The 27983-nt window shown below is 27.8% G+C and overlaps 1 long non-coding RNA gene across 1 annotated transcript in view; it reads right to left on the bottom strand.

Moving 5' to 3' along the window:
* The window catches only part of LOC122268861 (uncharacterized), a 161995-nt gene that overhangs the window by 22128 nt on the left and 111884 nt on the right, over window positions 1-27983 (bottom strand). The window contains exon 2 of the long non-coding RNA XR_006224729.2: window positions 797-897. This is a non-coding gene — a long non-coding RNA (uncharacterized lncRNA). The remainder of the gene's footprint in view (window positions 1-796; window positions 898-27983) is intronic.

The raw sequence follows: 27983 nt of genomic DNA, 5'->3' as shown, positions 1-27983 counted from the left end.
GAAAACACATTCAAGAGTTTAACCGTTTGAGTGCTGAAGAGTTTGCTTATATATATGCTAATAGTGCGGAATGAAATGCGTAGTAGTTTTTTTTTTGGAGAACAATAGAAATGGTTATAATTAACACTATTTATTATGTAACAAGTAATTTTTACAAACAAAAATACCTTTCATTCTCAATTATTACATTTTCGGTACAAAACAAAAGAAGCTCTGCATTTTTGGCTCATAACAAGCGCTATCGCACTCAAACTGTTAATCTGTTCAAAGGAGATCACACTGAATTTTTAAATGTCTCACTGTATGCAAAATTATATATATGAATGCATAGCCTTTTTGATGAAGGATATTTTTTTAAACTTTTTTTATAAAATTAATTTGCATATAGTGTGTAAAAAAATACACAAAAGCGTCATATTCTTTCAAGGATAATAAAAACATTTTAAATTGTTTCTAAGCTCAAAAGTTATATTAAGTGAAATATTTACTTGATATTAATTTAATTTTGAAAAAATAAAAAAAAAATGTGGTAAATAAATGTAACTAAAATTAAACATTTCATTTAAGAATCAAAAGAATATTGTATGTCGACAGTGTTTTTGTATGAATAAAATCCAATCAGGAATATTAAGGAATACTATTTGCCCTCTACTTTTAATAAGACGCTTTTTACTTGAGATGGATATTTTCGCAACAAATTGAAGATAGTAATATTATGCCAATTTGGTGAAACTACCTTAATATAAAATTAAGCAGTTGCTACAGAAAAAAGAAAGAAAGTATGAAATACACTTACGTTAATATAGGTCCTGGTACAATGGTATACTCGTGCATTTTTATAATACACATGAGTTACGAATAACAGCTTTTTGTACAATAAAGACTTAATCCTGAATCCTGAAACATATTAAGAAAAAAAATTGTCTTAGTTTAATATGCAAAGTCAGAAGAATCCAAAAGTTTTATTTAATAAAATCAAAATAAAATAAGCAGCAGTTATCAATAATATATCTATCACATTTCCTACGAAATACTACAATGATATTAATGGTTTTTAAATGATGTCTATAGTTTTCTAAGCTCTGAAGGCGTTGAAACTTGGATTTTAAGCTTTATTCTAGTTTAAATTCCAAGAAATATAAAAATTTACGGATTAAATTACGGCGAAAATTACCGACACTAAAGGTGTCGGTCCTTTTTTCGGTAAAATCCATTTTTACCCGAATATGTGATGGAAAAAAATCTGATAAACGGCAATTCTTACAGTAAAATCACAGAATCATTTTTATTAAATAAACATTACAGTGAGAATTACGGTCAAATATTTCATGGTAAAAATGGGTTTAACTGTAAAATGGATAATATCAATGATTTACCTGAAGTGCCGCTGCTTTTCACCATAATTTGATTGGGAACCAGTACAAGCTAGACAGACTGAAATAATTCTGAGTAAAGGGTATTTTAAATATTTATTAGGTACAATATAAACAATTGGAAATATTTCTGAATAGCGAATAATAGCTTTTTGAGCACTTAAGACGCTAAAAGTCAGTCAGAATAAAATACATTTTATTTTAAACACTGGTTCAGTTGAAGAGAAAAGTAAATTGAATACTTCTGGGTTACGAAAAATAGCTCTCACTCACTGAAAGCGCTGAATCTTGGAATAGTCAATCAGATTAAGGTAAACTTTATTTTAAACATTTATTAGGTACAATATAGACAATACGAAGTATTTCTGCGTAAAGAATAATAGCTTTTTGCGTATTTAAGACGTTATAACTTTTAAAAGTCAGTCAGAAAAAGATATATTTTATTTTAAACATTGGTTTTGTAAAAGATAGATTTTATGAAAGCTTTTTGTTTACAAAATATAGGCTTTGTTTTTTCGGAGATTCTGAAACCTGAAAAAAGTTATCAGAACAAGATAAATTTTTATTTTAGACATTAATTCAGTGGTGGAGAAAAAAATGGGAGACCTCTGAGTTATAAAAATAGCTCTTACGCACCTGATGAAACTAAACCTTAGCAAAAAATTCTGGCACTCAGGGTGCCGGTACTTTTTTTCTGTAAAATCAATTTTTACCGGAATATGTTACGAAACAAAAAAATCTGATATACCGAGATTTTTACATTAATAACCGCCATAAAATGATTAACTCCCTCTAATATAATTGATTGCTAGTATAAAAATTGAGGTATAATAATTTACGGTAAGAGGGATTTAACGGACGGTGCACCCAAAGTGCCGGTAGTTAATACTGTAATTTAATGTATCTGACATTGTACGTGAAAATATTGTTATCGATTGTTTTTTCTCATTTGGAAAAAGTTAGCACATGTCTCATTTTACGTAATAAAGTAATATTAAAACATTACGAATTTAAAAATGTACCGCTGATTCACAAAAATGATCCGGCTGTTGATTATATGTAATGTATCTTTGGTTCATGATAAAAATATTCTTTTTTATCAAGGTACGGAAACGTTATACATGTTATTTTCTTACGATAAGATAATAATTTATGCATGTTATTTTCTTGCAAGTCAAATAAAATGAATGGAAAGTTATTTTCATAAAATGAAGTAGCCCCAAAATTTTACTTTAAAATACATTCGTCTACAAATATAAACTCAAATTTAATACAACAATATTGGTCTATGGTAAAAAAATGTAACCCTAATATAGAATAAAGATACATAGTTTAGAAAACATGTTTACCTTAGGAGTAAAATTGTTTGGTTCAGATTGATTACCAAATTCCAGTTATCTAATATTTGGGATAGCTAAGAATAAAATATGCAGGAAAAAAACTAAAATATTCAGGAAAACATAAGAGAATTACTAAAAAAAATTAAGTGAAAACCAAAGTTGTAATTGAGGAAAAAAATCTATTGCGTTTAATAATTCGATGAATTACGCCGAAAATTTTTTCAAACTCCTTGCCATAGAAATATCTCTCTTATGAAATTAATAAAATTATACTTTGACAGCTACATAACTTCACTCAAAAAAAATTTAACATATATATTAAAAAATTTAAAAAGTAGAAATCAATAAAAATTTATTTCAAAGTATTAATTTCCGTCTCCTTTTTCATTTCACTAGAGCACAGAACTCACATCGACAGAGAATAATTTCATTCGAGAATAGCTAGTACATATAAGTTATAATTTATTTTTGTCTAGAAAATTCTGGAAGCATTCAAAGCATGAAACCGATAGATATCAGGATGGAAGAATTAGCTTATAGCTTACATAGAGATGAACTTAAGGGATTAAAATTCTTAAGTGAATAACGGGTTTAACAAAAAATGTAGAGGTAGAGAATGTGAAATTTTTTTATTCTTTGATATTTTAGTACTTATTGCATAGATTAGGAAAAACATCAGTATGAGGAATACCGGAATACCGAGCAAATGTATACCGGATTGCTGCAGTTGGCCTTAGAACAACAATAGTGCGATCAAATATTTACCTGGTGTATATATAAATATACGCCAGGTATATATATTGCCTTATAATATATATATAAATATCAAATCAGAGGTCTAGAATATATTTCCGACATTTAATCAAGAAACTTTGCGATTGTTGATAATCAACGGTGAAAGTCGACCACTTCACATAGGATTTTCTTTGCAAAATGAGAAAGTAACAACTTTCGAAATTGACATTTTTGAAAATATAACATAAATGTTCTGATTATTTTATTATAGATTATTTAATTGATTATTTTTAAAAATATCTCTTTAAGGTGAATGTCAAATACTATATATATATATATTTTTTTTTATAATAAGGAAAAAAATATATTATTGCGTTCATGAAACTCATGTTAATTTTAATCAAAGACTATTTTTTAAATAACACTCTTTATTAAATTCAGACTATCATTACATTACTCTTTACCTATCAAATATACTCAATATTAGCAAAGATGTTTATTTGAAGAAATAATTTTTTTACCAAAATTTGGTGTAAAGTAAGCAAAAATCAATAACTAGTCACATGATGAAATAAATCTGTTGAATTTTTATGCCATGATCTAAGGTATCATAAAAAAATTAATGGATTTTCCAATATTTACTAAATTTTATCACAGATTGCAAAACCATATTTTATTCTCAATTTTACCAATTTCATCACTTTAGTAAAAATTACCGAGACTTTTGGTGTTTCCATATGGCCAGAAACACGGTAAATTTTACCATTTTCGGGTAATTTTGACCACAATTTTCTTTTTTGTACACAGTGCATCAAGTGAGAAAAACTTTAATTTTAATTTTAATTCAAAATAGTCAAACAGAACACATTTAACTGAACTCTTTTTCCAGAAAGCCTAAAAGGAAAATTATAAATTGAAAAAGTTTTATGAATAGGTTTAATATAATATTGAGATAAATTTTTATTTTTATTTTATATCATGTGGTTTGTCACCTAATTATTTATTTTTTAAACAATCTCAAAAGTTTGATTTAAATAGAAGACAATAGGACTATAGAGTTTAGTGTGTTGAAAATGGAAGTAATTATAAGATTGCACGAAGTTAGCGAAATTTTTATAAACGACGACTAACATAAAAAGAGAAGCATCAAAAAGCGAGATGGCAACACCGCTAAGGAGGAGGGTCTTAAGGGATTAGTATTTTTTTAGCTTGTCAATGTGTTTAATGAATAGAAACCTTACTCTTATATTACTATTAAGAATTGAGACAGTTTTTGCTCTTTCTTAATCTGAAAACAATGAGAAAATAATATTTTGCCATTAATCTGAATAGAATTATAGTTGGTTTTATTGAGCTGTTGGTGCAAGATGGCTAAACCACAAATATAAAGAAAAGTTTTTCTTTTTATTGAAAATTAAAAGCTATTTTTAACCTATTTAATATTTCATGCGCTCTCTCTCTCCAAGAACATTGTAACTTTTACAAGAATCAAGAAATAGTTCGATCTCTTTTTATTCGAGATCTTTCAGCAGAAGCCAAAGGCATAAAAAGTAGAAATGTGTTCTTTTTCGGGATATTTCAGCAGCTCTTCTTTGAAGCATTATCAGGTAAGGAGGGATTCGACAAGGGCCTATTTTCTCTAGAGGTGTTCTTACAAAACGTGACCCAAGGTGGCCTCAATTATCTTCACTCCTCTAGATCCATTTTCGAGAAGATTGAGCAACGGATATGGTGGATAAGATTGATGGTATGGGATTTCTTACACTTCAGAATCACCATTTTTTTTTCTATCTTGAAAATTGTACTTCCTGGCAAGCCGGAAGAAGAATAGTTTTGTAAGAAACAAATTTCGTAAGCTAAAATGCATTTAAAGTTACTTTTCAGTAAAAAAAAAATGGACAAAGTTTTTGCATTATAATATTTGCTTTATTTTTGATTTGCTGAAACTTTTTGGAATCATTACAATTTAACCTATATTAAGCTAAGTCGGAAATAGGCAATCCAATCAGACTGAATGTCATCAGGCTGATTACAATTAACCTTATGACAGAACCTTTTACAATAAGCATTCACTGCTCGAGACTTATTGCCAACTACCTGAAATAAAACTAGCTATGTACAGCCCCTGTCCAAACTATTCGACGCACAATAATATTCCATGTAAAATCTTAATTATCAGGTGATAGCATAAAGCTTGATTGCTATCACGTGACTGAAACCGGTTTGCACTTGTTTACATTCGGGTACCAAATGGTTAAATTACGCGATATATATAATATAAATTCGATGATTGGATAAATTTGACGATATATTATATAAACATGGAATATTTATTACAACAGGTATTATATTATTATATTGTAATAATTAGATCAAATTATTAGAAGCACTGTAGTATTTTAATAATTACATGGTTTTCACGAGTTTATATGCAATATTTTTATATTTAGACATACATGTAACGCGTTTTTATTCGGGAGATTTTTATATACTTCTCATTAATATTTATTTTTAATGTATTGCATTACAATGTTAATCAATTGATACACGAACATATATCAGGGGATAAATATAAACAACAATGCTTTTAGGACAGTAATTAGTAAAAGAAATTAAACTCACGTGTCTTTAATAATATAAATTATAATTAATTATAAATTTCCTTTGTTATTGAAATAAATATAAATTCCCTTTGTTATAATCATAATAATTACTCTTAAAAAATTTAACCATTAAGTATTTAATTCAAGATTATATCTGACTTTAGACTGTTATGTCTGAACTTGGAAAATTACGAAAATATACCAATTCGTTAAGACAGTATTTGCTAAACTGGCACATTTAAACAAATTTTTAACACAATAACACGCACAAACACATTTTTTAATACGAACAAAGTATTCATGCTTCCTGCCAAATATGCATTTTATACTTTGCCGCAAACTATAGATGCCAAGTAAACAAAAATGCGACACTAATTAATGATGCCGTTATTTTTATAAACTACTTTCAGGAAATACAGATATTTAAGCAATATTTATCATCAATATAGATATTTAGAGCAATGTATTTAAAGAATTTGATTTATATTAGTTACAAAATATTAAAGTATACAGTGAAAAAGAAATTAAAAGTAAATAATTAAGATTTCAAGTGATTATTATTATCAATAATACATTAGAAATTGATACATTATGAAAAATTGAAATTCAAAGATGCGTATTGTTAATACTTATTTCATATTCTAAATATGACAGTATTTTGAAAATACTTGAATATACTAAAAAGTAGTACATATCTTAAAACAGGATCAATAACAGATTTTTTTATAGATGGGGTATTTGCTGTAATGTTATCTAAAATCTGCTTTGCATGTTGCGATAGAATGTTTCAAAAGTAGTGAGTTCCTTAATGCAATGAGAAAAAAGTATAGTAAAAGCTACCAAAATATGGTAAAAATTAAAAATTTTCTTACTTAATGGAAATTCAAAAAGGCTCGGAAGTTTTTATCAAAGTGCTTTAGTAATGATATTGGTTAATTTAAAGATAAAATATGGTTTTATAATATGTAATAAAATTTGGTAACATTTGGTAATATTATCAAGATACCTTCGAGCAGTGTAGAAAGACCATATATTCGGAGAAATTTACTTTTCAGTATTGTATTTTTTTCTTACTAAATGTGTTGAAATAAGAAATATAATTTTTAAAACTATGGTTTTCGATGAACCGTTACCGAATGAACAAAGAAGTTTTCCAAATGATTGGTTTAAATACTGTATACTTTGGGTTTTATTAATAAGAATTAAAAAAAAAATTTTACGAGAAATGTCATTACCTTACCGTACGGTAATTTTATCAGAATTTTTATTCTATGTGTTTATTAACTTATTTAAAAATTGAATTGTATGAACACTTTAATAATTAGTAGCAAAATATTTGCTCTTAATTTTTATATCCTAACTATGTTTATGCTTGCTATTTTCATAAGAATTTTCAACAGTTGACATCCATAGTTTTACATATTAAAAACTATAATAAGAACGAAGCGCATATTAATTGTAAGGAAGCATACATTTTTTTCATATGTTCTAAAAAAAGAAACATTTCAATTAAAAGTTTAATTAAGGAACGATTAAAAAAAACCAGATTACTTTTTAAAATAAAAATTTTTAGCCTAGTTAAAAACAATTAAGCTTAATTAATTTAGAGTATAAACATCTTAAGATATTAAAAACATGCTTTTTTAACTAACACAAAGTTAAAAAAAATAGTTTAGAACATAAAAAATTCATTTTACATCTTTAGCATCTGAAAGTACTGGAAAAATTTGTGAAATTAATAATTCTAAATTAAACATTATCCTAACTTTAAACTTCATTTAAAAAATAAAATGAAAATAAGCATTATTATTTTAGAAATCCATGTGCTCAAAGTTTAAAAACCCATCGAAAATTTAGTATTTTTTTATTTCATAAGCTTACCTCAATTTTCAACTCAATTCGAAAGAGCCCTACATGTCTTCAGCCTCGAGAAAACACATTATGCTAAACATATCACACATTAGCCTGTGGTATGTAAATTTTGTGTATTTTTCTATACTAACTCTTCTATCTAAAACATAAACTATGTCAACAGTAAGTCAGAGTTGGGCTGTCAAACAGTCATTAATCATGGAGAAAAATCTTGTTTCATGAGTCAAAACTTAACATTGTTTTTTTGAGAGAAGATGTGCGTGTCTAAGCGAACTTGCTCTTTTCTTTAGTCAAACTTTTTCCAACTCTTTTACTTCATTTAACAGTTTTCAAAGCTGTCTGTAAAGTAGTTTTTGTTCCAGGTTACTGAAATATAGTTGTTTTAAAAATGCCTTGTACGCACACTAAGAAATAAAACTTGAACTTATTCAGCATTTCTTGAATTTTTTTATTTTTTTGACAATCATTTCATCGCCAAACATTTTTTTTTATAAACTTTGAGTCAGAATAATTTGACGAAACCATTACTTCACTAGTATGTTTTTTCAGTGCATCAAAAAAATTTCCATTTTTTTTATCTGATTTTAAAATCGCTTACATTGTTGGAATAATGATTAATGCACTCGATAGTGAGGCATTTTTCCGGGGAGGAAATACTAGTAATTAATAAGATATTCTACTTTTATGTTCTATTTTAATATCAATTTCATAATTGATGGATACACTGAAAAATAGTAAAAAAAAAGTGAAAAATCGTAAAATTCATGGTGTTTTCGGCTCTGTAGGAACAACAAAAAGCTCAATGTTTCTTACCGAAAGTCATTGTTAATGATTTCAGCAAAATTAATAATACCATATGCTTTTGTAATGTAATATAAAATTTAGTAGATGTGGTGCATGTTTTATCATGATACCTTAGAACAAGACATAAGAACCATTTATTCGGTTATATTTTCCCTCTTCAGTTTGTTTTTTTTATTTTATTTTTTACTAAGTGTGTGGTAATAAGACCTATAACGGGAATGTGGCCATATGAACTAGAATATTACCAAATACATTGTTTAAATACGGTATATTTTATTTTCATTAGCTAAATTATGTTTTTTTTTCTTTATTACCGGCATTGCCTTAATAGTATGGTAATTATTTCAGAATTTGGTTTCTCCGAGTAGCATTAGGACTAATTCTAAGGATAATACTATTTTGACAAAAATCTTTTCTACGAACAAAAATTGACAGAATAAAATGGAAAAATATTTCCTCGATATGTAATTTCCTCCATTCTATTAAGAGCTTAATTAATAGGCAATCAAAAATTTAAGGAAATTACAGATTGCTTTTTATAATCAAACTTTTTGGTCAAGGCATTTAAGCACAATTGATTTAAGATATGATTGATATGATTAAGATATGAAATGATTTAAACATCATCCAAACTTCATTTAAAAAACAAAATATAGGTTACCATTACTATTTTAGAAACTGCTTATAACATTCTTTCAGATATACAAGCACGTTGAAAAATAGTCTCACACAACAAATGTTTCTCTTATAGATATTAAAATGATGCTGTATATATTTAGAGCTTGGGTCCAAACTCAGAAGTTTAGTGAAATTTATATTCAAATAAGAAGCTAAATTTATTTTTAAGGTTTTAGTTGTCACAGTTAGGATACGAGCTTCAGTCGTTCATGGAGGAAGCATCCCGTAATGTAAAAAATTCCAGATCAAATTATTGTAAAAAATTCCGGCACTCAGGGTGCCGGTAATTTCTACAGTAATTTGATCCTGATTTTACAGCGTAATCATTACATTACAAAAAATCTGATATACAAAAAAGTATTTTAACAGTAGTAATTACGAAAAATCGCTGAATCACTCGAATTAAATAAATATTACTGTATAATATTGAAAACAAATAACATTATAATATTTTGCGGTAAAATGATTTTTACTACATGCATACCCTTAGCGCCGGTAGTAATTTGTAGCCGTCAGTAAATAATTTGATCCGGAATATTTTTGCCTCAAATTAGTAAACAAATAGGGTGATTAGTAAACAAATAGGGCTATTATAGCAATTAATTATTTAAATGTTGAAAGAAACAGAATATTATTATTTTACGAATTATTTTAGGAATATTATTATTTTACGAATATTATTATTTTAAATTACTTTAAATTGTTACATCGTATTTTTCATTTCAAAATATACAATTTTTTTAATTGACAAAAAATTGCTAAGCGTTGATTATAAAAGTTATAATACTTTATGCAATACTTAAGATTTAATATGCAATACTTAAGGTTATTATATAATATTTAAAGTTTTTATTCAACTAAGACTAACTGTTATATCCAACAGACAGTTTTTTTCATACACTATAAGCAATTTTGGATCAAATTACGGTAAGAAATACTGGTACACTTCTGTAAAATCCATTTTCTACATAAAATTTTACACCGTAATTTTTGCAATAATATTTATTTAATTTCAGTCATTTCTCAAAAAATATTACTGTAAAAATTACCATAAGTTTTTGTCTCATAAACGTATATATGAAAAATAGATTTTAAGCTAAACTGTGCTTTTACCTTGAGCGCGATAATTCTTACAGTAATTTGCTCCAGAAATTTTTACTGTACACTTGGAAGAACCGTATATAATGAGACCTTCATTTTTTAAAAATATAATACATATAATACAGATAAATGTAATACATATACATGTAACACACATACATGTAATACATATACATGTAATACATATGCATGTAATACATATGCATGTAATACATATACATGTAATACATGTAATGCATGTAATACATATACATGTAATACATGTAATGCATGTAATACATAAAATACATATAGTACTTTAAATGGTTAAATAAATTTTAAAAAAAACAAAGAGAAATAAATAAAGTGGAATCCAATAGTTTTTATTTTTATTTTAAAGACCTTTTAACGCATGTAAAGACGAAGAAAATTATTGTGTTTTTTTCGGTTATTTTTTACACACCTCATTTTAAGCATCGTTTCTTTTATTCAACCTTTTTTTTTATACACATCTTGTAAAAATGTGTTTTTGGCTTTCCGTAACATGTTCTCCGGAGCGAAAAAATATATGTCCTTCAACCCATGTGACATAAATTTAATTTACCGGGGGAGAGGCTGAAGCTCCCTTTTTACGACAGCTTGTCAGCAAAGCAGTTACGAGTAACACGCTCAATGACTAGTTAAAGTAATGACTGTTTCAATAACAGCTGCTGTTATGCACAGTTTCGAAAGTCAGAGTAGAAGTTATTGAAGTTTTATTGCATCATTAAGGTAATCAACATTTTCGTAAGTAAGGAACAGTTATTTTTAGATAATTACCAACAAGTCATACCAAAAGATTTTATTGGATCTATAACGCTCCTTTCACATAAATCAGTCGAAAATGACACTTGTAAATTATTATCATTATTATATTATATAATTATACATTATTATATTAATTAAGCATTATTAAAAATAAATTATGTTATCTATTCTATTATACAAAATAATAAGATATATTTATAAAAATAATCGTTTTATAAGTATACGAATTCATATACAAGTGTACAAGGCTTATCAAAATAATTCATTGAACCTATAACGTTCACTGAATTGATTTTTGTGAATCAGCTCAAACAATCTTAAAAATAAATAATAAAATTTTTTTCCTATTTTATTATACACACTATGAGATATATTTTTTAAGATTAAACATTTTTTTAAGTATAGGAACTACAACTCATATACTTTATAATTAGATTTTATATTATATGTATATACACAGAGCACTGAAATATAAGTACACCGGACAAAAAAAAATAGTTACCCTTTGAGAAATCATAAAAAAACATCATTTAAAAAAGTGTAACACTACCTCTGGATATGCTAACCGCCTGGATTTGGTTAGGAAGTGAGCTCACAAGGTTTTGAAGGTAGGGTAAACCAACCAGTGAAGGAACACTACCCAGTGAAGTGATTAAAAATAAGAATTTGAAAGTTTTTCTTTAGATTGATTGATAACAATAGCTTACTGCCATACAATAGGAAGTCATCTAGCGATGTTCTGGATTACCTGGTCAAATAAACTTCTCTGGAAAAAATTTTGAATTTGTTATTATCTCTGCAACACCTTGTTTCGTTGAAAAAATTATAAGGTGNCTGCCAAACAATAGGAAGTCATCTAGCGATGTTTTGGATAACCTGGTCAAATAGACTTCTCTGGAAAAATTTTTGAATTTGTTATTATCTCTGCAACACCTTGTTTCTTTGAAAAAATTATAAGGTGAGTGTTTGTATTTATATGTTTGAAGTGGAAATAATTGCATGTAATAGTCAAATTTTTCTCACTATGAAAAAGAGAATTCAAAATATAGTTATTGAAATTACGTTTTATTTTTTTAAAGCACCATAGCATAATCAAGTACTGAGATAAGGGGGTGTTTATTCACTGGATCACCAAACGATGAAAAACCAGTGAATGAACAAGTGTTCCTTTACTGGTTTTTTTTCCCAGTTAATGAAAATAAAAGTAATTTTTTAATTTTCTTGTACTTTTAGTCATATTATACATCACAATTCTGTTTGAAAGACAAAAAAACAACCTCTAACCAGTAAAGGAACAGGCATGTTCCTTCACTGGATCACCAAACGATAAAAAACCAGTGAAGGAACAAGTGTTTCTTTACTGGGTTCTTTTCCTAGTTAATGAAAATAAAAGAAATTTTTTAATTTTCTTGTACTTTTAGTCATATTATACATCAAAATTCTGTTTAAAGGACAAAAAACAACTTCTTACCAGTGAAGAAACAGGCATGTTCTTTCACTGGGAATACTTCCAGTGAATGGACAGTAATGTGTGAAATATGATTTTACATGACTCTAGGATAAGTAATTCTGCTATAAAGAGGACAATCGAAATTTTGTTAAAAATTGCATGAATAATTCTTGAAATAATTTCAGTTCAAAATGTTAATTTAATAGCTTAATTTATGAAAAAATTATAATTTATATTTATTAATGGGGTGTGTAGTTACATCAAATGTTAGGCAACTTAATAAACTATGTTTACAAATCGAAAACTAATTAAACATAATCATAAAAATTTGAATCGAAAATTTTTTTGCTAGCTTTTGCACCAAGAACTCTTAATAAGCTATCATTATAGGATAGCAACGTGATTATAAAAACTACTTTACTACGTTAGAATTTAGAAGCAAGCTCCTCAACAAAAAACAGAGCTAAACAGAAACGATACTCAATTTCTTCAGAAGCTTGCGAGAGAAATCCCTCAAGATATGCTGCAAATTTTTAACGCAGCATTGACTGAAGAGTCTAATATCGAAAATGTCAAAAAGCCTGTACTTTTTTCAATATGGAAGAAGAACGTATTAAAAGAAGGCCACTTGGTTAAGTCAAACTTAGGATCTGAAGCTAGTATTGATAATGAATGCATCTTAGATATCGAATTTGAAATGAGTCCTCATACTGATCCTCTCTTAGTTGAAAAAAGAAATGTTTCTATACGTAAAATCAGTACTTCTAAAGATACTCTAGATATAAGTCAACAAGAGATGGGTTTTCCTCAAACTTCAGGACACCTTTCCCCCGTCTATTTTCGAGAAAGGCATTCTAGAAATGTCGCTGAAAAATCAGAAGTTTGGAAGAACCATTTACATTGGCCAAATATTGATGATAAAAAAAAGGTCAAATAAGAAGACAACGAATTAATTACCTTTTGCACTAACTTCAGAGAAATGGCAAAAATTTCAAGAGGCTGAAAGATCTAACAAAAGTTAAAACAAAAGGATATGGAGAAGAAAAGGAAAGAAAAAAAACTTAAAAAGGAAAAAAAGCTTCAAGAAATAAGGGGAAAAAGAGTAAACAAAAAGGTGATAAAATAATAATGATAATAAACAGCATCGGATGATGCAATGATTTAGATTTGACTGTCAAATTATAAGACAGAATGATTTTTTTATTTATTTTGTATTTAACATCACTTTAATTTCTATTACATGATTACAGAAAAAAGTTAGCATTTTACAAGTACTTGTATGTTATAATTTCCCAAATAGTCTTGTTTTTATACATTTGTATGGCTAATAAATTCATAAAGAGCATTAAGAAATAACCAAAATTAGGTGTTCCTCTACTGGGCAGTTTTGTGTTCTTTCACTGGTAAGAGCTGTTCCTTCACTTGGTCTTCTTACTACTTGTTATTTGAACCTCCAAAACTTTAAAACAATATTATGCAAGTTATCTACAATTTTTTTGCATAATTTACAATTAGTAACAAATATGTTGACGCTGTCATTTAACTAAAATTACGAATTTTGAAATTAATATGATTTTTTAAAAGGCAAGCGAAGCTTAAGTGTTCCTTCACTGGTTATTTTACCCTACGTCTAATCCAGTTTAAGCCACTCGCTGAGGATTCGATCATGAAAATCCACGAAATTGCGAGGATACTGATTTCGCCATTTTTCGCCATGTCCCACAAATTTTCAATGGGGTTCAAGTCAGGTGATTTTACAGATCAGTCGAGAGGTAATTGAGTGTCTGAGTGTTCATAAAACAAGTCGCCCGATGAACTTTGCTGTTGTCATCTTGAAAAGGAGGGGTTATCAATTTCATCAAGATAATGATTGAAAGGCAACACCTGATCATCCAGAATACTCAAATAAACATGCTGGTATATGTTAGTGGCCACCCCAGTAGGGGGGCTAAATCCATAATAAGAAAATCACTTCCAAGACATGACAGATCCACTTCCGGCTTGAGCATGATCTTGCACACAGTCAGTATGAAATGCTTCATCTGGTCTTCTGTAAACTCGACGACGTGTGTTATTTGACTAAAGGCAAAAACGTACTTCGTCAGACCATATTACATTCCACCAGTCAGCAACTTATCACGTTTGGTTACTTCTATCCCATTGAAGTCAGGCAGCTTTATGTGTCTGTGTGAGCAATGGCCTCTTAAGAGATGCTCGACTCCAAATGTTCATTGCATGCAGCTCTCGTCATAATGTTGGTTGGTAACAGGTTGGAATGGATGTTCATTCACTAACTGAAGTAATCCCTGTCAGGTTTGGAAGCGATTTTGATTGCCAAGTCGTGAAACGCATCGGCGGCATGCAGGATCTTTTTTCGATCACAATTCTGACGTCATATTTTGTGACCACGTGTATTACACCACTGCTTGTAGACACGTTGAACATTCCGCATCGAAACACCAACAAATCCAGCAACTTCATTCACCTTTTGACCATGGGCAAAGCCAAACAAAACCGCCTCTTTCTGCCACTCAGTCACATCCTTACACTTACGCATATTTACACACAATTTCAGCTCAAAACGAAAATATCTCATTGATGGCCACTTGCCTTTGATTACATTGAGGCAGTGATCACGCAATTAAGCAAGTCACTTGATCACTGCATCATCTAACGGTACCTTACGATTAATCGGTGCATGCTCACTAGGGTGAGTAATTTTTTGTCCGGTGAGCTTAGATTATAATATTACAATTATAATTAGCAATAAATCAGATTTTATAGTAACTAACCCTTTAATTTTGATAAATATCTTAACCTTTGTTCATTAAGGAAAATACAAATTAAATTTAACATATAACAGGCAACAACTGCAATTTTTTATATTGAGTTCAGGTCATAAATTTCTATATTAAAATACAATGAACTTGTATGAAGTTAAAATATTTTACTTTTTATGATTGTTGTTCTTATCATAGTATGGATGAAAGATGATTAAATTACCTTTAAATTAAAATAAATTTGTTTAATGATGTTTCAATTTCCATTTAAATAAAATGGTTTCATAATATGTAACTTCAAATTGTTATTAAACCCTAAACAGATAATTCGTTAATTCGCTATTATAAGTAACTTAAACTCCACGATGCTTTAAAATTAATTACCACGATACACAAGTTAACATTCTAATGTTTAAATCATTTCGTTATGTAATTTTTAGGAATATTTTTACAAAAAATCCACAGTAAACGTGAGCAAAAGAAGCAATAACATTAATTCCTGTTAGTTCTTTTCCTTATATCTCTTTAAGAATTCAGTGTCTTTTTTCACCACACAAACTTTTTATCACTTTACATTTAATAATATCGTTTTAAAAATAATATTGATATAAAGACGCTTCTCTTCATTTCTCGAGAATTTTAGCTAGCTTAAGGTTAAAGGAAATCCAATAAATTTTTTAAAGATTATAAATTTTAAACAAAAAATATTAAAAATAAGAAAAAACTGATTCATACTCTCTACATTTAACTAATAAGCTTAAAGTTTCTTAAAATAACATCATATTTCTAGCCTTTAGTTATTTATTAGTTTTTAAAGCCTTTTTTATTTCGATAATCTGAGGCAAACTTTATATTAGTACAATGGACAAGAAAAGAAAAATCATTCAATTTAATTTAGATTAAAGAAATATACTTCAGAATTCGGTTAGTCCTTATCCGTTCGAGATATTTCAAAGTATTTCTTAGAAAAAGTAGCCAATTTTGTTTAAAATTCAGTGTTGAAGGTTTTATTAGAGTTGTTTGCGTTCTGCTATTACTAAAATATTTTCATAATTCTCAGTTTCTCTGATGTATTTGTTTAGCTTAACAAAAAATCGACCATTTGTAATATATATAGAGTGCAAAAAAGGTTTGAAAACTGTCAAATATCTCGAGAAATATACATCAGACCTGATCAAAAGTGAAACTATTCACATTTAATATGTTTTTAAAAACCAATAATCCCATACCAATAATCCCATACTCAATATACCACTCTCGCCCCTGGGGGTAGAGTTTGGACAATTTTGAAATCTTAAGAATGAACCCCTATTTTAAAAGTTTGAAGCCTACTTAATATTTCTCAGTTACAGCAAGATGTGTGCCTCAAAATACATAAACCTGGACGTCAAACAGGTTGTATTTTTCTGGAGAATCTGAATCTGCAATAAAAATAAGGTTTCACCTAAAAAATTTAAAAGTTGACCTCCACCTCGAATTTTCAACACATAGGATGTGGGGTCAAAAGATCGAGCTTGGAATCATTGGATAGTTTTTTCAGGAAAATAAATAATAAATGAGCCAATTTTCACCTCTCTGATCCAATGTTTCCACCGTTTCCAAACTTTTTTGCACCCTATATAGTATCACTAAATATAAAACAAAATAGCATTTTTCAAAAAGAAATTGTATAAATAGTAAATATTTTACAGGTGAAACTGCTTCAAATGTAATAACTGTACTCTACTTAAATTAATAAAATATTGTTTTGACTTGCTCAGTAAAAATGCAGCAATAAAAATACCTTTAATCATTCTAAAAATGAACCTAATTGAACCATGAATGTTACTTACGCGCCAAATGTTGTCCACGTAAAGAATGTGAAGTTAAACCATAGTATTGCAAAAGTTGATTTTCACTATAAGAAATCAACAGCAACCGATTTGAAGTTCATTTGTCAGAAAAAAATCAAATAAAAAGCCTAAAGAAAAAAACTCAGGGAAACCTTCAGTTATTTTAGTCCAAATTGACTAAGGAATTTTTGTTTTGTTTTTTGTTGCATGACTAAGTTGCTTTTAAAGGATCTTACAGACTTTCGCATCGCTGTTACCAAATAAACAATCAGTTTCTCTTTCTAAATCACAAGTTATTTTTATTATAATTTTAGTCTATTTTTTGGCGAAATGGGCAAGTTTAAAAACGTTATATATAACAGAGGGTTATAAAAATGTCCAAACTTCTCGTGGTATTAGATCACATCATTAAGATTAAAATTACTTAAGAACCAATTCCCAGAAATGTCATCATACGCCACTAGAGGCACTGTCTTATTATGAACTGTTTCTCCGTGTGCTTATGAGCTTATTGAAGATCATAATAGGCAAGGGCCCCTGGAAATGAATGACGGCATTTCCAGTTATGGTGTCCTATGCAGTTTTAATCCTGACGATGTGGTCTAACTCTTCTTGAAATTTTTGCAAAATTTATACAAATCCCTGGTATTTCCAACGTTAAAAAACTTGCACATTCGATAAAAATAGACAAAACTCTTATTTAGAAAACTTTTGCTTTTGGAGCAAAACTTATTTTAGATCTGAAATCTCCATACCCAAATATGGCGAGATCAAATATTTGTATAGATGCAACAGAACATTTGTTCCCCAGTGTAATATATAAAATGCTTTGCGAGTTTTTGCTAGAAAGTGCTGGCAGAAAAAAATAAAAATTTTCTTTTTATTCTATGATTTCTCTATTTTTATTTCTAAGTGACAACGAAACATCTGTAGGTTTTTCAGTCGATAACAGGTTCAAGTTACCAAAAAAGCATCCGCAAATCTTATTAACACTTGAAGCCATCTACCGTTTTATAAAAGACAAATCGTTAATACTTGCTTATTAATAATTCATTCTCACGAAGAATATCAGATCACCTGAAACCATAATAAGGTTTAGAGAATCTTTTTATTATTGCATAACTAATTATGGTAACTTTTTACAAAACTTAGAGGTGATTCGTTTTGCATTTAATAACATTCTTCGAATTCATTTATTTATAAAAAACAATAAAACAATAATATATCATCACTTAATATTCATGAAAAGAAATTTAAATTTCGTTCCAAATTGTCGAATATTGCTATAAGAGACTATAACATACGGCAATATAAATTTTCGAGCAAGTATTCTAAGTTAAGTATGCTAAAAATTTAATTATTCATTTTCCTGCTATCCCTTTTGTCCAAAGTTCAAATAATAAGAGTTAATTGAATTAGTTATATGCGATGTTTAATTGTTCCAATTTAATTACTTGAAGATTGTGTATCGAGATAGCAATAAAGTGTTTCTAGCTTTTCAGCTTCAATGTAATCGTGGATGATTCCCTACTTTTTTGTTTTCATTTGCCATGAAATTAATTTAATTTTGCTTCAAAACTCATTGAAACACATAGCATTAATTAGTTTTCATAGGATAATTCATTTTCTTTTCCACTTAATTTTACAATTGCATTAAACACTTTTAATTAAGCGATTTAAGCTAACTATGAAATTTCACATTTATTCAAAAGGGTTTCTTAGAGTAATTAGTAATTTCAATGAGCCGTTTAAATATTAAAATAATTTTCCAATGTAGATCACTTTTATTATAAACATAATTTTCATTAGAGTTTTATCTTCAGTTACTAGCTTGCAGTTCGTACAGTTTGATGAGTTAAAAACGAATCTTACTTTTATAATTTATCATTTCAGTTTTAAACGTTTCTGGACAATACTTGTGAAATATTTATTTAATTTAGTCAAAAGAACAAGTCAGAATTGTCTTGAAACTTTTTCTAATAATCTTAGATGCTTCAGCAAAGAGAAATGGTTAGGAAAATAAATATTTTCTACATTTCGTTATCTTATAAAATTTCGTCAGTCGGAAAAAAAAGTTATTGTCAATCGTAAATCACAAAGCATACACAGAGAAAAAAATTCTAGCAAAATTACCATACTGTTTGGTAATGACCTTTCCTCTAAAAAAAGCATAATTCTAGTAATAAAACCCAAAATATAAGCTATTTGAATATAATAAGCTATTGATAACTTATTCATTCATGTGGTAACGGTTCACCAGAAATTCTGATTTTCGAAAGTCGAGCTTTGTTTAACAGATGTTTAAGAAAAATACAAAACTGAAAAATTTAAAAAAATCCAAAAATTTACCGAATTAATGGAATTACTGCCGTACTTTGAGGTATCATGATAAAATTACGGAATTTTACCCCATTTACCAAATTTTATCACATATTATAAAACCATATTTTATTGTTAATTTTACCAAATTCATTACCAATGAGTTTCGGTAAAAATTGCCAAGCCTTTTGTTGTACCCATAGTATCCGTAGTAACACGATAAATTTCACCATATTCAGATAATTTTGTCCATACTTTTTTCTCAGTGAACATATTTATCGTACTTTATCATAACTTATCTTTAATAATATCTTAAATAACAAAACTTTATCAACTTAAATAACAAAACCTCATCCTTCCGTCAATATCCATCACAACCTACTATTTCTTCTCACAAGATTTTTTTAATTTCATTTTAATTTTCTTCCACCTCTAATATTATCCCTGTTTACAGTTTCATTCCGTGAAATGGTTTTAACCTATAATTTTTTGAACCCAGAAACCCATAATTTGAACCCATAATTTTTTTAACCAGTCTCTAAGGGAACCAGTATAAATGAACCAGTTTCTAAGATATAGTTTTATTAGGATGAATCGGGACTTATATATGAAGTTTTCGAAATAATATGAATTCTGAGAAACCCATTGAAATAACTTTTTTGTCTTTCTGATTATTTTCTAAGAAATAATTCATACTAATTACAAACAATACAAATATTTTTAAAGCAAACATTTTTTAATCAACTTGTAAAAAAATATATTGTTATAAAAATGCATTGCTATAAATGTGTGTAAAAACTCACTTTTCTTATTAATAATAAAATGTAAAATGTTTGTTAAGATTCAAAACTAGCACCACGCAATTCTTAAATAATTACTTCAGTTTCTCAATTCATTAAAGTTTTATTCGGAGTTAGCATGTATTTTAAACCAATGAAATTTTGAATATGTTTAATTCAAAAAAGAGTTTTAAAAACAAAAGGCTAACATAAAACTTCGTGTGTTGCTAATATTGTATCCATAAGCGAATGGAAACTTTAAAAACAGTAAAACACAAAAAGGGATTACTGCATTTCTAGTTTTAACTTTGATTCGACTATTTAAAATTAGTTATGTAAGTTAAGATTATAGTTTCCGTTCTAGGCCTACTTATTTTACTATGTGGTGCGTGTTTACTTTTCTTTTCTTATCTCAGAGTTAAGTATGTATTTACCATGTACATGGAGCAAAATAAAAATATTCAATAAATTATATATGCTATGATACCCTAATTAATTTGTGCATATAATGTTTTTTTTTCTTTCAAAATCAGTTACAAAATACTATCTTTCTTGTAAAACATGCATTTTTTAAATGGTTCAATTTTTTGAACTTTGAAAAAAATGGATGCTACTCACTATTACGAAAATATAGTTCCAATAATTTAATCAGAAAAGTTGTCTTAGTTTAGGAAGTCATAATTTTTTTTTTTTACTTATGTTTCAAACAAATGAGGAAAATCAGGTGTTTGTTTAGCTCTAAAAGCATATTCAGTATCGTCCTATTTTTAGTAAAACCACCATTGCGACTGGTGTTAAGATTTGAAAAGATTTACTTTTCAAAATATACAGATAAGAGAGATGAAGCAACACCTCCTGGAATAAAGAAAGCCTTCCTACTTGTTACTGTAAATAAGAAATCTGATTCTTCAGTAGTCCAGACGTTGTGACATTCTCATTTTTGCCCAATTGTGCAATTTCGTAGTTTAAATATTGTGACATCTTTCCTATTTATACCCTAATGAGCAATTTAATAATTCGGACGTTGTAACATCTTTCGTAGTTTCCCCTACTGCACAGTTTATGTTTTTTACATCGGGTAACTAAATTAATCAGTGTGGAAGTCTTCTAAAGGATGTTGGGTGAAAATGCTGCTGTATAAGACAGTGTCAACAGAATAAGCATCTTAAAACAGCTTTATTAAGAAAGAAATTTTCAAGTGTGTATTTTTCCAGCAAGGCATCATTTAACCTTCCTCTAGATTGAATTAGATTTCTATTTCTCAAATATTATTTTACTTAATCGAATTAAAATTAATCCCATAAAGAAGTAATCCAAGATTAATTCAAACTTAACAATATGCATTTGATTATCTTGGGATTCAAGGGCCTTGGAACAATGAACAAACCTTTTCCTGGTTCAAGATAGTTATTTATAATTGGATTTCATTATACTATAAATTGACAGAAGCAAAAATGGTTTTTAATTTCTCATGTTTCAAATATATTTAAAACTTTTCATTTGCTAAAAACACAACATCAATGCAAATGCATTATCAAAAATGTCAAATTTAATTATTGATTTTATTTATTTGGAGTAAGAAATGCCTGGATAACTTTAATTAAAGATGAAATAAAATATAACTTGTTAACGAAATATGATATATGTTCTCATTTAGAGAAATTTCTGGGGAAAATATATCAGTTTAAAACAAAATTTGACATTATCAACATTAGTAATTTTTTTCATGTTCTATGGAATTAATTTTTTTTTCTTATGCTTAACCTCCTACGCCTGGAATATTTAGAAATGCATATATTTTCCCATTATTTTTGAGAAATGCTTCATGCTGATACAATTTTTTTTCATTTATTATTTGTTTATTTATTTACTTGCCATTTTTTTATTCCTTTTTACTTTGATTCTTATTTTCTTGATGTTTTTCTACATCGTTTGTTTCACTAAATATTTTTAATATTTTATTGTGGAGCAAATGTCTTAATAAATTTAATAAGAGAAATTTTCTTACAGTCCACAGATTCTTTATTTATTTCATAATTGCTAAAACATGCATTAAAATTGAACCTCAGTTCGATGATAAAACTTTTATTAGCTTTTATTTTAAATTATTAAAACAGATTTTGCATCACATATAATTTTTTAAACCACATTTTCTGCTTAATTTTCTGCAACCACATTTTCTGCAGCCTGATAATAGTAGGAGCTTATAAATCCGAGATGACCAGGTACAACTCGGTTATGCTCAATAGAAAATTCTGAATGCCAAAAAAAAAAATAATAATGGAACTACTTTAAGTTCTTCCGTCTGAAGTAAATTCCTCCACCAGATATTTTCTGTTTGAAATTTCCTTTACAGTCAATTTTTGTGAAATATTACTTTATCTGAGGTGAAATACGTAACAATGAACTTGATCATAGTTAAATATATATTCGTCAAGATGTATTATAATATAAATTATCGTTACGATAGGTACATTTTTTTAAAAAAATGAACGTTACAATAGGTAAATTTTTTTTAAAGAAAGATTCTTGCAATCCAATTTTCATTTAATTTTAAAACCGTCGTTGAATAACCAACTCAATTTTTGGGTTTACGACTACTAATGTTCAACTTCATAGCCTTGTAATTTTGAACCCAATCCAGAAGACAAGGGAACTCCTGGATCAAGTATTGGGAGAAATTTGTCTTCGTGGAGGACTTTTTGATATAACTAACCCACATTTGCGTGGCAGGGAGAGGAGACCACCAGAACCTCTCACGGTTAGCCTGATGGCAAAGGGACTCTAACTTATGACCCGTCTAAGACTGAGCATATTTCACATCAGCACTGTGGTCAGTGCAAGCTGGATGCGGATTCGTATCGACCAGCCCCTGAGCCATCACAGATCTCGCCATAAAATTGTAGTCATATAATGAAAAAAAAGGGAATGTAATAATATGCAAATGTGTACATCCTTTCTTGATCAATAGCGCAAAGGCTTAGTGTTAGCCTTGGCCTTCTTTACAATTCTATCCCTAGCTGCCTTGGCATTCCATACCGTCACTTTGAGGAGGCTTAAATCTGACAAAAGTACACCCTTTTGAATCTAGGTCAACCTATTTTTCGAGTATTTGTTGGTATGGTTAAGTAAACTTTTTTTCGTATTGGAATTTCAATATCAGGCATTTCTATAATGTGAACACCCCATTTTAATGTATGGATGTTGATGAAACCCATTCGATACAAGTCTTACTATTATTATGCAGTTTTAAGAAAACTTGAAAAGTATAATATTCCAAAGAAATTTAATATAATATTTCATTTAAAGGTGTTAAAAATAATATTATTATTTATAATATTTCATCGATATAACATTTCAAACAATAAACCGAATGTTTCAAGCAATGCAACTTAAATTAAAAACCATAAATTTCTCGAAACACCCATCCCAGAAAAATAGGATGAAAAACAGCGTAATCTGAAATGTTGAATAGAAAAATATTTTTAAAAGGGCAAAAAGGTTATTTTTTTAATGCATTAAGCTATTCTCAAACAAAACAATAATTATATATTCAACTATATCGTATAAAAAATTAAATTTTTTTAAATAAAAAGTTTTTTATTCGAAAATAACATTGGTTACAAATCTAATAAACACCTCTGAAAGATTCTTAATCAGCAAATCTCAAAGCAACTCTTACAATATTTACCAAGCCATCAAGAACTACATAAAGGGAAAATTAAAAAATAAAGGAATAAACGCCCTTAAAGGTATCTGGAAATTAAGCTTTGTTGAACTTCTTATTTATTATATTCTTTTTATATTTCCCGGGAGTTCCCAGAGCTACCAAGTTTTTATAATTACTTTCGTATTTGACAAAATGATTTTTTTTTCGGTGAAAACTTTATAATATAGACTTGCGGCAAATATTTTTTAGAAATCTTAATTTTTTGTGTTTTATTTTATAAAAAATGATTTTATTTATGTAAAAAAAAAGCTTTTATTAAAGGAAAATCCATGAGGAAAGATCAAAGTGTTAATTAATTACTAAAGATTAGAATAAATTACAACAATAAATAATAACCAAAATTTTTATTTAAAAAAAAGTAATTTTTTTCAGGTAAATGTAGTTTTTGTTATATGTTTTTCAAACTTTTCCTACATTAAGAAAATTATTTTCTGGTTATTGAGTAGGTCTGTCCAAACACTTTTTTCGATTAACACCACAAGATGGAAAATTTATTAAGAGTAATATAAAAAATTTCTACTAATCAAAAAAATAGATCGTTCGCACTCAGCTTATTAAACCTTAAGAGGAAAAAATTTAAATTTTCCTACAATTAGTATTTTTAAGGAAATGTAATCTCTTATCCTGTACATAATGTTTTATGCAAAGTAAAGCAACACAGGAAGCAAGATTAAACGATAGATGCTTTTAATATTCAACTTTTTGCACTCTAATTAAAAACACTAATGTTTGCCATTTTTTTCCTTCTTAATTTTACTCTGTATCAAGTTCTAAACTTATTTGAATTCTTTAAGAAACATATTTGAGGAAAGCATATTTTACCTGTTAAAAAGCTAAGGAAAATAAATATTAAAAAAGACTTAATAATTAAGTTGACAAAATTGCTTTGAATAATAATTTTTTTCTTTTTGGTTTGCATCTTTGTTTTTTATTTTTATTTTGATTTCTCTTGACTTGATTTCGTTTTCTAAATGCTGGAAAGGATATTTATCGAGAAAAAAATACATTCTATTAATCATTCTAGCTTTCCTGCCATGCAGTATTCTCAGCAGTTTTGTTCCACATTGAACTGATACACTGTTAGAATGTTCATTGCAAAATTACGGTAAAATGACCAGCAGCAGTCTGTTTATCAAATTAACCTTTAAGTTTACGGTAAAGAACATTTTATTTAGCTTTACGGTTTTAAAACCATTTACAATTAGTAACATTAAGAACCATGAATACAAAACTATACGGTTTTTCAACCATTAACAACAAGCATGGTTTTAAAACCACAGAAAAATAATTTAGCTAGACGTTGGATAATGGACATTGGCGTTAGGTTGTTCTTGAGTTATGTTTTAACAAATGAGCAGCCGTATGTGGTCTTATTTATCTGTTTGTTCAACTTATCAAATGATATTTTTAAAAAAAATTCTTGATTTTTTGTGTTCACAAACTTTATGGTGCTGAACACAAAAAAATATGGTGTGGTCCAGGTTCAAAAAATGGGGAGTGAAGGAAACTAGAAACTCTTCTTGTGTTGAAGGGAATGGAGGAAATAATGTGGTGTCAACACTAGGACTCGAACCCCCGATCTGACGGTCATAAAATTAGCATATTAGCTATCTGGGTTAAAATATGTCCCCAGCCGCAAGCAACTAAGTGGCTTCAAAAGGTGGATTAAAGTTGGTTGAAATATTTCATTAAGATGTTCATTAGACGATAGGTATTTTGTCACTTAAATGAAATTTTTGGTCGTGGAAAACGGTTTCGTAAAAAAAAAAAAATGGAAGAACGTCTCATAGAATTCAAGCATCCATTTTTATATTATGCTTAAAACTAGTTTAAGCAAAATTTATCAATTTCTTGTAAAAATGTTAATACAGAGAATACTTTCAATATTAGTAACCTAATCTCACAATTAAGTATTATCTGAAGTTGTTTTACTTCAATAAAAAACGCAAAATTCTGCAAAAGTTTAAAAATATCAGCAACCTTATTTATGATAAACAAGATTAAAAATATACGAAAGCTGAATCGAATACAGCTGAATAGAAAAAAGAAACTGAATATAATAGTTGAAAACGTTCAGATTTCCAGTGGAAATACTAATATAGAAAATAATTTTAGTATTAGGAAATAAAAAACTAATTTTGCATATAGTATGATTTGAAGCTGATTCACTACAGTTAACAATTAAGCAAGCACTTCAATTTCGCAAACATTGTTTAAAACTGTTTTAAACAAGAATATTTTATTAAAAATATCAAATTTAAAATTAATAAAATTTTCCTCACATGTTAATTCAAATAATACATTTAATATTAGGAAAAAAGATCAAACCTACCCTCGCAACCAGGTATATTTTAAAACTGTTTTACTACGAAATAAACGCAAAATTATAAGACAGCTTTAAATTTTTCAATATGTTAATCAATGATAAACGAGATTTTAATTTAAAGCAATAGTGGAATAGGAAATTTAAAACTAGTTAGCAGAAAATTCTTCAATTAGAAAGTATCAAATTTAAAATTAATAAATTCCTCGTATACAGAGAATCCCACATATAAGTATAATTTGAAGATTACAGATAATTACAGAAGATTACAGATAAAACGCGAAATCTTACAACAGCTTAAAAAATTTCAAAAAATAAATCTATGATAAAGGTTTATATTCAAAACAAGACTGAAAGTTACGGAAATTTAAAAGGGAATGCATGAAAAACGAAGCTGAATAGAATCAAATTTTTAGCTTTGAACAAACATCTACAATTGATGGATCACTTTTCTTTTAGGATGGTCCTTACCTGACCTTCTTCTCATTTATTATCTCCCGTTTTTTGATGTCACGTCCATAGGATAAATGCATGACATGTACTACTTTCGAAACAAAAAGTATCTTCAAAGAATATTATGGCCCAATAAGAATATGTGAGAACGTATATTCTGTAGTATATAACTTTTATAAATTTTTTTTAAGATTTTTTTTATTAGATTGATGAAGAAAAGGTGTACACAAATTTTAAGCACGAATATTATTCAATAAAATATATAATTATCATTTTTTTAGGAAAGAAATATTTTTTTTAAAAAATATTAAATAATTCTTGTTTAGTTAGTTTAGAAAACTGAAGAACATTTAAAAAAAAATCATGTAAAATTGCTTGTTGGTTTTTGCAATACTTGAAGGGAAACTAAAACTAACTCCATTTATTTGAGACATTAACTGCTTTAACTACTTAGAAAATAAATATAGCATGCATACAAAATAAAAAATACTTTTTATTTAAAAATGTTCTTAAAAGTAAGCAAATTGTAGACAAGCTGCTTATCTCAAAATCAAATGAAACAGTAAAAAAAGGCAGTTGCAAACATGCGAAGACCAAAATTAAAAAGAAAGTCACGTCACGGTTTTAGGATGCGGTAAAAAGTATACTAAGAGTGAAACTTTCATCCTTGAAAAAAAAAATAAACAACTGTTAAATTTGTTAACTGAATTCAACTAATCAATTGGACTTGCGAAAATTTAGGTGAGAGATCCGCGAAAATTCTCTATGGATATTTGTAATATATGCGTTTAATATATGCGTTTATTCGATTGAGAACAAATTATATTATTCTATGAAATTGCTTAATATAATATTGATAAAGATTGCTTTTAATAAAAAATTATATAATAAAAAAAACTCATGGTTAATGTTTTAAAATTGTTAAAAAGAAATATTTTTTTAAAAAAAGGAGTAGATTTAGTTATTACATTTTATNTATATATAACACAATAAAAACTTTATTGTGGAAATTTTATTTCCTCCGG

This window comes from Parasteatoda tepidariorum, chromosome 2 (genome assembly GCF_043381705.1).
Source record: "Parasteatoda tepidariorum isolate YZ-2023 chromosome 2, CAS_Ptep_4.0, whole genome shotgun sequence".
Classification (NCBI taxonomy): domain Eukaryota; kingdom Metazoa; phylum Arthropoda; class Arachnida; order Araneae; family Theridiidae; genus Parasteatoda; species Parasteatoda tepidariorum.
The sequence above is the reverse complement of the archived record's forward strand: the minus strand, read 5'-3'. Positions and strand labels throughout refer to the sequence as shown.